Source organism: Staurois parvus, unplaced genomic scaffold, assembly GCF_062004578.1.
Source record: "Staurois parvus isolate SC_StPar_1 unplaced genomic scaffold, SC_StPar_1.0 ptg003727l, whole genome shotgun sequence".
Lineage (NCBI taxonomy): Eukaryota > Metazoa > Chordata > Amphibia > Anura > Ranidae > Staurois > Staurois parvus.
Genome location: NW_028321523.1, coordinates 85398 through 99233, shown reverse-complemented (window position 1 = coordinate 99233; position 13836 = coordinate 85398).

Genomic DNA, 13836 nt, shown 5'->3' with positions numbered 1-13836 from the left:
GGGTATATATGGGGGGCAGTAGTGATGGGGTATATATGGGGGGCAGTAGTGATGGGGTATATATGGGGGGCAGTAGTGATGGGGTATATATGGGGGCAGTAGTGATGGGGTATATATGGGGGGGCAGTAGTGATGGGGTATATATGGGGGCAGTAGTGATGGGGTATATATGGGGGCAGTAGTGATGGGGTATATATGGGGGGCAGTAGTGATGGGGTATATATGGGGGGGCAGTAGTGATGGGGTATATATGGGGGGCAGTAGTGATGGGGTATATATGGGGGGGCAGTAGTGATGGGGTATATATGGGGGGCAGTAGTGATGGGGTATATATGGGGGGCAGTAGTGATGGGGTATATATGGGGGCAGTAGTGATGGGGTATATATGGGGGGGCAGTAGTGATGGGGTATATATGGGGGGGCAGTAGTGATGGGGTATATATGGGGGCAGTAGTGATGGGGTATATATGGGGGCAGTAGTGATGGGGTATGGGGGCAGCAGTGATGGGGTATATATGGGGGGCAGTAGTGATGGGGTATGGGGGCAGCAGTGATGGGGTATATATGGGGGGCAGCAGTGATGGGGTATATATGGGGGCAGTAGTGATGGGGTATATATGGGGGGCAGTAGTGATGGGGTACATATGGGGGCAGTAGTGATGGGGTATATATGGGGGGCAGTAGTGATGGGGTATATATGGGGGCAGTAGTGATGGGGTATATATGGGGGGCAGTAGTGATGGGGTATATATGGGGGCAGTAGTGATGGGGTATATATGGGGGCAGTAGTGATGGGGTATGGGGGCAGCAGTGATGGGGTATATATGGGGGGCAGCAGTGATGGGGTATATATGGGGGCAGTAGTGATGGGGTAGATATGGGGGCAGTAGTGATGGGGTATATATGGGGGGGCAGTAGTGATGGGGTATATATGGGGGGGCAGTAGTGATGGGGTATATATGGGGGGCAGTAGTGATGGGGTATATATGGGGGGGCAGTAGTGATGGGGTAGGTATGGGGGCAGTAGTGATGGGGAATATATGGGGGGCAGTAGTGATGGGGTATATAATGGGGGCAGTAGTGATGGGGTATATATGGGCGGCAGTAGTGATGGGGTATATAATGGGGGCAATAATGATGGGGTATATATGGGGGCAGTAGTGATGGGGTATATATGGGGGGCAGAAGTGACGGGGTAGATATGGGGGGCAGTAGTGATGGGGTATATATGGGGTCAGTAGTGATGGGGTAGATATGGGGGGTAGTGATGGGGGGCAGTAGTGATGGGGTATATATGGGGGGGCAGTAGTGATGGGGTATATATGGGGGCAGTATTGATGGGGTAGGAATGGGGGGCAGTAGTGATGGGGTATATATGAGGGGGGCAGTAGTGATGGGGTATATATGGAGGGCAGTAGTGATGGGATAGATATGGGGGGGCAATAGTGATGGGGTATATATGAGGGGGGCGGTAGTGATGGGGTAGATATGGGGGGGCAGTAGTGATGGGGTAGATATGGAGGGCAGTAGTGATGGGATAGATATGGGGGGGCAATAGTGATGGGGTATATATGAGGGGGGCGGTAGTGATGGGGTATATATGGGGGGCAGTAGTGATGGGGTATATATGGGGGCAGTAGTGATGGGGTATATATGGGGGGCAGTAGTGATGGGGTATATATGGGGGGCAGTAGTGATGGGGTATATATGGGGGGGCAGTAGTGATGGGGTATATATGGGGGCAGTAGTGATGGGGTATATATGGGGGCAGTAGTGATGGGGTATATATGGGGGGCAGTAGTGATGGGGTATATATGGGGGCAGTAGTGATGGGGTATATATGGGGGGGCAGTAGTGATGGGGTATATATGGGGGGCAGTAGTGATGGGGTATATATGGGGGGCAGTAGTGATGGGGTAGATATGGGGGCAGTAGTGATGGGGTATATATGGGGGCAGTAGTGATGGGGTATATATGGGGGGCAGTAGTGATGGAGTATATATGGGGGGCAGTAGTGATGGGGTATATATGGGGGCAGTAGTGATGGGGTAGATATGGGGGGCAGTAGTAATGGGGGGCAGTAGTGATGGGGGGCAGTAGTGATGGGGTAGATATGGGGGGCAGTAGTGATGGGGGGCAGTAGTGATGGGGGCAGTAGTGATGGGGGGGCAGTAGTGATGGGGGGGGCAGCAGTGATGGGGTAGATATGGGGAGCAGTAGTGATGGGGGCAGTAGTGATGGGGGGGCAGTAGTGATGGGGGGGCAGTAGTGATGGGGTATATATGGGGGGCAGTAGTGATGGGGTAGATATGGGGGCAGTAGTGATGGGGTATATATGGGGGCAGTAGTGATGGGGTATATATGGGGGGCAGTAGTGATGGAGTATATATGGGGGGCAGTAGTGATGGGGTATATATGGGGGCAGTAGTGATGGGGTAGATATGGGGGGCAGTAGTAATGGGGGGCAGTAGTGATGGGGGGCAGTAGTGATGGGGTAGATATGGGGGGCAGTAGTGATGGGGGGCAGTAGTGATGGGGGCAGTAGTGATGGGGGGGCAGTAGTGATGGGGGGGGCAGCAGTGATGGGGTAGATATGGGGAGCAGTAGTGATGGGGGGCAGTAGTGATGGGGGGGCAGTAGTGATGGGGGGGCAGTAGTGATGGGGCAGTAGTGATGGGGGGCAGTAGTATTGGGGGTCAGTAGTGATGGGGGCAGTAGTGATGGGATAGATATGGGGGGGCAATAGTGATGGGGTATATATGAGGGGGGCGGTAGTGATGGGGTATATATGGGGGGCAGTAGTGATGGGGTATATATGGGGGCAGTAGTGATGGGGTATATATGGGGGGCAGTAGTGATGGGGTATATATGGGGGGCAGTAGTGATGGGGTATATATGGGGGGGCAGTAGTGATGGGGTATATATGGGGGCAGTAGTGATGGGGTATATATGGGGGCAGTAGTGATGGGGTATATATGGGGGGCAGTAGTGATGGGGTATATATGGGGGCAGTAGTGATGGGGTATATATGGGGGCAGTAGTGATGGGGTATATATGGGGGGGCAGTAGTGATGGGGTATATATGGGGGGCAGTAGTGATGGGGTATATATGGGGGGGCAGTAGTGATGGGGTATATATGGGGGGCAGTAGTGATGGGGTATATATGGGGGGCAGTAGTGATGGGGTAGATATGGGGGCAGTAGTGATGGGGTATATATGGGGGCAGTAGTGATGGGGTATATATGGGGGCAGTAGTGATGGGGTATATATGGGGGCAGTAGTGATGGGGTATATATGGGGGCAGTAGTGATGGGGTATATATGGGGGGGCAGTAGTGATGGGGTATATATGGGGGGCAGTAGTGATGGGGTATATATGGGGGGCAGTAGTGATGGGGTAGATATGGGGGCAGTAGTGATGGGGTATATATGGGGGCAGTAGTGATGGGGTATATATGGGGGGCAGTAGTGATGGAGTATATATGGGGGGCAGTAGTGATGGGGTATATATGGGGGCAGTAGTGATGGGGTAGATATGGGGGGCAGTAGTAATGGGGGGCAGTAGTGATGGGGGGCAGTAGTGATGGGGTAGATATGGGGGGCAGTAGTGATGGGGGGCAGTAGTGATGGGGGCAGTAGTGATGGGGGGGCAGTAGTGATGGGGGGGGCAGCAGTGATGGGGTAGATATGGGGAGCAGTAGTGATGGGGGCAGTAGTGATGGGGGGGCAGTAGTGATGGGGGGGCAGTAGTGATGGGGTATATATGGGGGGCAGTAGTGATGGGGTAGATATGGGGGCAGTAGTGATGGGGTATATATGGGGGCAGTAGTGATGGGGTATATATGGGGGGCAGTAGTGATGGAGTATATATGGGGGGCAGTAGTGATGGGGTATATATGGGGGCAGTAGTGATGGGGTAGATATGGGGGGCAGTAGTAATGGGGGGCAGTAGTGATGGGGGGCAGTAGTGATGGGGTAGATATGGGGGGCAGTAGTGATGGGGGGCAGTAGTGATGGGGGCAGTAGTGATGGGGGGGCAGTAGTGATGGGGGGGGCAGCAGTGATGGGGTAGATATGGGGAGCAGTAGTGATGGGGGGCAGTAGTGATGGGGGGGCAGTAGTGATGGGGGGGCAGTAGTGATGGGGCAGTAGTGATGGGGGGCAGTAGTATTGGGGGTCAGTAGTGATGGGGGCAGTAGTGATGGGGGGGCAGCAGTGATGGGGTAGATATGGGGGGGCAGTAGTGATGGGGGGGCAGTAGTGATGGGGACAGTACTGATGGGGGGCAGTAGTGATGGGGGCAGTAGTGATGGGGGGGCAGTAGTGATGGGGGCAGTAGTGATGGGGGGGCAGTAGTGATGGGGGCAGTAGTGATGGGGGCAGTAGTGATGGGGGGGCAGTAGTGATGGGGGCAGTAGTGATGGGGGGCAGTAGTGATGGGGGCAGTAGTGATGGGGGGGCAGTAGTGATGGGGGGACAGTAGTGATGGGGGGCAGTAGTGATGGGGGGCAGTAGTGATGGGGGGGCAGCAGTGATGGGGTAGATATGGGGGGCAGTAGTGATGGGGGGGCAGTAGTGATGGGGACAGTAGTGATGGGGGGGCAGTAGTGATGGGGGCAGTAGTGATGGGAGGGCAGCAGTGATGGGGTAGATATGGGGGGGCAGTAGTGATGGGGGGCAGTAGTGATGGGGACAGTAGTGATGGGGGGGCAGTAGTGATGGGGGGGCAGTAGTGACGGGGGGGCAGTAGTGACGGGGGGGCAGTAGTGATGGGGGCAGTAGTGATGGGGGGGCAGTAGTGACGGGGGGGCAGTAGTGATGGGGGGCAGTAGTGATGGGGGGGCAGTAGTGATGGGGGGGCAGTAGTGATGGGGGCAGTAGTGATGGGGGGCAATAGTGATGGGGGCAGTAGTGATGGGGGGGCAGTAGTGATGGGGGCAATAGTGATGGGGGGCAATAGTGATGGGGGCAGTAGTGATGGGGGGGCAGTAGTGATGGGGGCAGTAGTGATGGGGGGGGCAGTAGTGATGGGGGGCAGTAGTGATGGGGGCAGTAGTGATGGGGGGGCAGTAGTGATGGGGGCAGTAGTGATGGGGGCAGTAGTGAGGGGGCAGTAGTGATGGGGGGCAGTAGTGATGGAGTGCAGTAGTGATGGAGGGCAGTAGTGATGGGGGCAGTAGTGATGGGGGGGCAGTAGTGATGGGGGCAGTAGTGATGGGGGGGCAGTAGTGATGGGGGGCAGTAGTGATGGGGGGCAGTAGTGATGGGGGGCAGTAGTGATGGGGGGCAGTAGTGATGGGGGCAGTAGTGATGGGGGGGCAGTAGTGATGGGGGACAGTAGTGATGGGGGCAGTAGTGAGGGGGCAGTAGTGATGGGGGGGCAGTAGTGATGGGGGGCAGTAGTGATGGAGTGCAGTAGTGATGGAGGGCAGTAGTGATGGGGGCAGTAGTGATGGGGGGGCAGTAGTGATGGGGGGCAATAGTGATGGGGGGGCAGTAGTGATGGGGGCAGTAGTGATGGGGGGGGCAGTAGTGATGGGGGGGCAGTAGTGATGGGGGGCAGTAGTGATGGGGCAGTAGTGATGGGGGCAGTAGTGATGGGGGGGCAGTAGTGATGGGGGGCAATAGTGATGGGGGGGCAGTAGTGATGGGGGCGGGGCAGTAGTGATGGGGGGGCAGTAGTGATGGGGGGCAGTAGTGATGGGGCAGTAGTGATGTGGGGGCAGTAGTGATGGGGGGCAGTAGTGATGGAGTGCAGTAGTGATGGAGGGCAGTAGTGATGGGGGCAGTAGTGATGGGGGGGCAGTAGTGATGGGGGGGCAGTAGTGATGGGGGGCAGTAGTGATGGGGGCAGTAGTGATGGGGGGCAGTAGTGATGGGGGGCAGGAGGGGCCCTGATGGAACAGATCCTGGAACGGAGGAGATTTCTGCTGATCCCACAAAGCTCAGATCTGGATTTTCCCGACAATCAATAGATTTCCTCACACATCCTATAAAGATCAACGAGACAATCATTCCTGCATGTGTGTGGGCGGGGACCCCTTGTGTGCCGTACAGACCGGGCATTGCATACGCCACGTACAGACCGGGCATTGCATACGCCACGTACAGACCGGGCATTGTATACGCCACGTACAGACCGGGCATTGCATACGCCACGTACAGACCGGGCATTGCATACGCCACGTACAGACCGGGCATTGCATACACCACGTACAGACCGGGCATTGCATACACCACGTACAGACCGGGCATTGCATACACCACGTACAGACCGGGCATTGTATACACCACGTACAGACCGGGCATCACTATCTTCAATCCAATTATTTTATATCTCTCCATGTACAACGTGTTCAATAATAAGAGGTGAAGGGGTGCTCTGGCCTCCCGGGGGCTCTACTTTGAGGTGAAGGGGTTCTCCAGCTTCCGAGGGGCTCTCCTTTGGGGTGAAGGGGTGCTCGGCCTCCAAGGGTCTCTCCTTTGGGGTGAAGGGGTGCTCCGGGCTCCGAGGGGTGCTGCTTTGTGGTGAAGGGGTGCTTTTGGCCTATCAGGGGCCCTCCTTTGAGGTGAAGGGGTCCTCCAGCTTTCGAGGGGCTCTCCTTTTCGGTGAAGGAATGCTCCGGCCTCCGAGGGGTGCTGCTTTGTGGTGAAGGGGTGCTTTGGCCTCTCAGGGGCCCTCTTTTGAGGTGAAGGAGTGCTCCAGCCTCCGTGCGGCTCTCCTTTGACGTGCAGGGGTGCTCCGGCCTCCATGGGGCTCTTCTTTGAGAGTGGGTGATGGATCCCCCAAGTGCACCTTCTCCGGGCGCCATGACTCGACACATCAGATGTCAGACGATTTCTGGAAGAATCTTTCTTCTTGGGCGGTCTGGTGCCTCTTGTTCCTCCATAGGAGTCTTTCTTCTTAGGTGGTCTGGTGCCTCTCGTTCCTCCATAGGAATCTTTCATCTTGGGTGGTCTGGTGCCTCTCGTTCCTCCATAGGAATCTTTCATCTTGGGCGGTCTGGTGCCTCTTGTTCCTCCATAGGAGTCTTTCTTCTTAGGTGGTCTGGTGCCTCTCGTTCCTCCATAGGAATCTTTCATCTTGGGTGGTCTGGTGCCTCTCGTTCCTCCATAGGAATCTTTCATCTTGGGCGGTCTGGTGCCTCTCGTTCCTCCATAGGAATCTTTCTTCTTGGGTGGTCTGGTGCCTCTCGTTCCTCCATATGAATCTTTCTTCTTGGGTGGTCTGGTGCCTCTCGTTCCTCCATAGGAATCTTTCATCTTGGGTGGTCTGGTGCCTCTCGTTCCTCCATAGGAATCTTTCATCTTGGGTGGTCTGGTGCCTCTCGTTCCTCCATAGGAATCTTTCATCTTGGGTGGTCTGGTGCCTCTCGTTCCTCCATAGGAATCTTTCATCTTGGGCGGTCTGGTGCCTCTCGTTCCTCCATAGGAATCTTTCATCTTGGGCGGTCTGGTGCCTCTCGTTCCTCCATAGGAATCTTTCATCTTGGGCGGTCTGGTGCCTCTCGTTCCTCCATAGGAATCTTTCTTCTTGGGCGGTCTGGTGCCTCTTGTTCCTCCATAGGAGTCTTTCTTCTTAGGGGGTCTGGTGCCTCTCGTTCCTCCATAGGAGTCTTTCTTCTTAGGTGGTCTGGTGCCTCTCGTTCCTCCATAGGAATCTTTCATCTTGGGTGGTCTGGTGCCTCTCGTTCCTCCATAGGAATCTTTCATCTTGGGCGGTCTGGTGCCTCTCGTTCCTCCATATGAATCTTTCTTCTTAGGCGGTCTGGTGCCTCTCGTTCCTCCATAGGAATCTTTCTTCTTGGGTGGTCTGGTGCCTCTCGTTCCTCCATAGGAATCTTTCATCTTGGGTGGTCTGGTGCCTCTCGTTCCTCCATAGGAATCTTTCATCTTGGGCGGTCTGGTGCCTCTCGTTCCTCCATAGGAATCTTTCATCTTGGGCGGTCTGGTGCCTCTCGTTCCTCCATAGGAATCTTTCTTCTTGGATGGTCTGGTGCCTCTCGTTCCTCCATAGGAATCTTTCATCTTGGGCGGTCTGGTGCCTCTCGTTCCTCCATAGGAATCTTTCATCTTGGGCGGTCTGGTGCCTCTCGTTCCTCCATAGGAATCTTTCATCTTGGGCGGTCTGGTGCCTCTCGTTCCTCCATAGGAATCTTTCTTCTTAGGCGGTCTGGTGCCTCTCGTTCCTCCATAGGAATCTTTCTTCTTAGGCGGTCTGGTGCCTCTCGTTCCTCCATAGGAATCTTTCTTCTTGGGTGGTCTGGTGCCTCTCGTTCCTCCATAGGAATCTTTCTTCTTGGGTGGTCTGGTGCCTCTCGTTCCTCCATAGGAATCTTTCTTCTTAGGCGGTCTGGTGCCTCTCGTTCCTCCATAGGAATCTTTCTTCTTGGGTGGTCTGGTGCCTCTCGTTCCTCCATAGGAATCTTTCTTCTTGGGTGGTCTGGTGCCTCTCGTTCCTCCATAGGAATCTTTCTTCTTGGGTGGTCTGGTGCCTCTCGTTCCTCCATAGGAATCTTTCTTCTTGGGTGGTCTGGTGCCTCTCGTTCCTCCATAGGAATCTTTCTTCTTGGGTGGTCTGGTGCCTCTTGTTCCTTCATAGGAATCTTTCCATTTGTAGAATATCCGGCGATCGTCCTTCAGAGACGATGAATATTTTATACTACGAGAGGGACGGTGAATAATAATAACAAATGTTTTCATATCATTAACATCCTCCAACGGGACTTCCAGCACTCCATATGAAGGATGATGATGGGAAAGGAATGGAGCCCATGGGGGAGGGATGGATGAGGTAACGATGTAGAAGGTAAGCTCTTGGGCACACTCAGGCCTTCTCTTCTAGTGATATCATCTTTCTTTATTATGATGCCGACATTCCATATTTATCATCATCACGCGGGAAGTATGACCATCCGATGACTGGAAGGGATCATCCTCATTCCTCCAATATGGCCCCCAGCTTCCCCTCCTCCTTTATTGCAGGAGGGTCTACAGGAGCTTCCAAATTTTGGACAATCTAGACAGGGAATAATGGTGCTCCATCAACCACACCCCCACAGATCTGCCTCCAGCACGAGGAGGCAGAGCCCTCCAATTGAATATATGATCCAGGGCTCTCCAGACTATTCCACATGAGGGCCACATTGTGTATTGTACAAATATGTCTGGCCAAAAAAAACAGTTTTTTATAATGAATGAATAAAATTCAAATAAACAAAACACACTCTAAGAAAAAAATTCTCAAATTAGAGTTGCCCCTTCCCATCAGAGTCCTCAGTTCCCTCTGTCCTATCTTAGAATCATCACCACAGCAGCGGCATGGCACAGGGCTGGAGGCAGAGCAGGTCTGGATGGACGGTGGGAGGATGAGCAGTTCTTGCTGGAGGGTGGGAAGCAGAATAGGTCTGGATGGAGGAGGGTGGGAGGCAGAGTAGGTCTGGATGGAGGGTGGGAGGTAGGGCAGGTCTGGATGGAGGGTGGGAGGTGGAGCAGGTGTGCATAGAAGGTGGGAGGTGGAGCAGGTCTGGATGGAGGACGGGAGGTGGAGCATGGATGGAGGGGCAGGAGGTGGAGCAGGTCTGTGATGGAGGGTAGAAGGTGAAATATTTCTGGATGGAAGAGGATTGGAGGTGGAGTGGGTTTGTATGGAGGAGGGTGGGAGGTGGGGCAGGTCTGCATGGAGGGTGGGAGGCAGAGTAGGTCTGGATGAAAGGCAGGAAGTGGAGCAGGTCTGGGTGCAAGGTGGAGCAAGTCTGGATGAAGGGTTGGAGGTGGAGTGGGTCTGGATGGAGGGTGCGACGTGGAGCAAGTCTGGATGGAGGGTGGGAGGTAGAGCAGGTCTGCATAAAGGAGGATGGGAGGTGGAGCAGGTCTGTATGGAGGGTGGGAAGTGGAGTAGGTCTGGATGGAGGAGGATGGGAGGTGGAGAGGATCTGGATGGAGGGGGAGAGGTGAAGTGGGTCTGGATGGAGGGGGGGAGGTGGAGCATGGATGGAGGGCAAGAGGTGGAGCAGGTCTGGATGGAGGGTTGGAGATGGAGCAGGTCTGTGATGGAGGGTAGAAGGTGAAATAGTTCTGGATGTTCTGGATGGAGAAGGATCGGAGTAGGAGTGGGTCTGTATGGAGGAGGGTGGGAGGTGGGCAAGGTCTGGATGGAGGGTGGGAGGTGGAGCAGATCTGAATGAAAGGCAGGAAGTGGAGCAGGTCTGGATGGAGGAGGATGGGAGGTGGAGTGGGTCTGGATGGAGGGTGGGAAGTGGAGTAGGTCTGGATGGAGGAGGATGGGAGGTGCAGAGGGTCTGGATGGAGGGGGAGAGGGGGAGCATGGATGGAGGGCAAGAGGTGGAGCAGGTCTGGATGGAGGGTTGGAGATGGAGCAGGTCTGTGATGGAGGGTAGAAGGTGAAATAGTTCTGGATGTTCTGGATGGAGAAGGATCGGAGTAGGAGTGGGTCTGTATGGAGGAGGGCGGGAGGTGGGCCAGGTATGGATGGAGGGTGGGAGGTGGAGCAGATCTGAATGAAAGACAGGAAGTGGAGCAGGTCTGGATGGAGGAGGATGGGAGGTAGAGTGGGTCTTGATGGAGGGGGAGAGGTGGCAAGGTCTGGATGGAGGAGGGGAGGTGGAGCAGGTCTGGATAGATGGTGGGAGGTGGAGCATGGATGGATGGCAGGAGGTGAAGCAGGTCTGGATGGAGGGTGGGAGGCAGAGCAAGTCTGGATGAAGGACAGGAGGTGGAGCAGGTCTGGATGGAAGGGGGAAGTGGAGCAGGTCTAGGTGGGATGTGGAACAAGTCTGGATGGAGGGTGGGAGGTGGAGCAAGTCTGGGTGAGGGAGGATGAGAGGTGAAGCAGGTCTGGATGGCGGGTGGGAGGTGGAGTAGGTCTGGATGGAGGAGGATGGGAGGCAGAGCGGGTCTGGATGGAGGGTGGGACGGGAAGCATGGATGGAGGGCAGGAAGTGGAGCAGGTCTGGATGGAGGGTGGGAGGTGGAGCAAGTCTGGATGAAGGGTGGGAGGTGGAGCAGGTCTGAATGGAGGGTGGGAGGTGGAGTAGGTTTGGATGGAGGAGGATGAGAGGTCGAGCAGGTCTGGATGGAGGGTGGGAGTTGGAGCAGGTCTGGATAAAGGATGGGAGGTGGAGCAGGTCTGAATAGAGGGTGGGAGGTGGAGTAGGTTTGGATGGAGGAGGATGGGAGGTGGAGTGGTCTGGATGGAGGGTGAGAGGTGGAGCAAGTCTGGATGGAGGGTGGGAGGTGGCGCAGGTCTGGATGGAGGGTGGGAGGTGGAGCAGGTCTGGATGGAGGGTGGGAGGTGAAGCAAGTCTGGGTGAAGGAGGATGAGAGGTGAAGCAGGTCTGGATGGCGGATGGGAGGTGGAGTAGGTCTGGATGGAGGAGGATGGGAGGCAGAGCGGGTCTGGATGGAGGGTGGGATGGGGAGCATGGATGGAGGGCAGGAAGTAGAGCAGGTCTGGATGGAGGGTGGGAGGTGGAGCAGGTCTGGATAAAGGGTGGGAGGTGAAGCAGGTCTGGTTGAAGGGTGGGAGGTGGAGCAGGTCTGGATGAAGGGTGGGAGGTGGAGCAGGTTTGGATGAAGGGTGGGAGGTGGAGCAGGTCTGAATGGAGGGTGGGAGGTGGAGTAGGTTTGGATGGAGGGTGGGAGGTGGAGCAAGTCTGGATGGAGGGTGGGATGTGGAGCAGGTCTGGGTGAAGGAGGATGAGAGGTGGAGCAGGTCTGGATGGAGGGTTGGAGGTGGAGTGGGTCTGGATGGAGGGTGGGAGGTGGAGTGGGTCTGGATGGAGGGTGGGAGGTGGAGCAAGTCTGGATGAAGGGTGGGAGGTGGAGCAAGTCTGGATGGAGGGTGGGAGGTGGAGCAGGTCTGGATGGAGGGTGGGAGGTGGAGCAGGTCTGGATGGAGGGTGGGAGGTGGAGCAAGTCTAGATGGAGGGTGGGAGGTGGAGCGGGTCTGGATGGAGGGTGGGAGGTGGATCAGGTCTGGATGGAGGGTGGGAGGTGGAACGGGTCTGGATGGAGGGTGGGAGGTGGAGCAAGTCTGGATGGAGGGTGGGAGGTGGAGCAGGTCTGGATGGAGGGTGGGAGGTGGAGCAGGTCTGGGTGAAGGAGGATGAGAGGTGGAGCAGGTCTGGATGGAGGGTGGGAGGTGAAGCAGGTCTGGATGGAGGGTGGGAGGTGGAGCAGGTCTGGATGGACGGTGGGAGGTGGAGCAGGTCTGGGTGAAGGAGGATGAGAGGTGGAGCAGGTCTGGATGGAGGTTTGGAGGTGAAGCGGGTCTGGATGGAGGGTGGGAGGTGGAGCAGGTCTGGGTGAAGGAGTATGAGAGGTGGAGCAGGTCTGGATGGAGGGTGGGAGGTGAAGCAGGTCTGGATGGAGGGTGGGAGGTGGAGCAGGTCTGGATGGACGGTGGGAGGTGGAGCAGGTCTGGGTGAAGGAGGATGAGAGGTGGAGCAGGTCTGGATGGAGGGTGGGAGGTGAAGCAGGTCTGGATGGAGGGTGGGAGGTGGAGCAGGTCTGGATGGACGGTGGGAGGTGGAGCAGGTCTGGGTGAAGGAGGATGAGAGGTGGAGCAGGTCTGGATGGAGGGTTGGAGGTGAAGCGGGTCTGGATGGAGGGTGGGAGGTGGAGCAGGTCTGGGTGAAGGAGGATGAGAGGTGGAGCAGGTCTGGATGGAGGGTGGGAGGTGAAGCAGGTCTGGATGGAGGGTGGGAGGTGGAGCAGGTCTGGATGGAGGGTGGAAGGTGGCACAGGACCTCTTCTGAGTGCCTTGGATTCAGGGATCCTGGATCAGTGCCACTGTCACCATGGCACTGAAGGACCCCATGTGTCCTAGCTGCTCAGGGTCATTAGTTATTCAGGTGTTGGCAGCTGGCCCACTCGCATGACACAGATACAGGACGAGTTGCTGTGGGCCGGGTAGAACTTAGTGGGTTGGATGTGGCCCGTGGTCCGTAGTTTGGGGACTCCTATTCTCATTCCTCGTGTTTCTGTCCTGTAAGAATCAAACGTTTCAGTGAATTGACGCGGGCGAGTTTCATATGAAGACAGTGGGACTTACCTTCTGGTTGTCTATCCCGCTCCTCATGATCTCGGTGGCTTGTCGTATTACCACTCTGATAGCGGAATGTCAGGATCTAATTTTCAGTCTTTTTTTACCTGCAGACTACAGATGGACGGACGCTGTGAGGTCAGCGCAGTGTGAAATGGCACAGATTGGCGCTGTAACATTTCGCTGTTGGCGTAGACAGAACTCCGGCATCCCTGCTGACTCCGTCACCGCTCAGTCAAAGAAAATTACCATTCCATTATTGAACAGCAAAGTGTGAATAAACGCTCGGAATTCTCCTGACACCTTCCTGCAGTTCTGGGCTAAAGGTTCTGAAAATTGAAAATGATGAGATCAATGCGCTGCCTTCAAATTAGGCTTCATTTCACGTCCAGAAAATCTGAAGATATTGATGAAAAGACCGTCCTCCTCCATGTATGTCACCATAGAGACTCCAGAGGGGGGACCAGGGGTGGTAGGTGGTCCTATGTGACAAAATCCAACAATACTGATGAAGAGACCGTCCTCCTCCATGTATGTCACCATAGAGACTCCAGAGGGGGGACCAGGGGTGGTAGGTGGTCCTATGTGACAAAATCAGAGAGTATTGATGAAAAGACCGTCCTCCTCCATGTATGTCACCATAGAGACTCCAGAGGGGGGACCAGGGGTGGTAGGTGGTCCTATGTGACAAAATCAGAGAGTATTGATGAAGAGACCGTCCTCCTCCATGTATGTCACCATAGAGACTCCAGAGGGGGGACCAGGGGTGG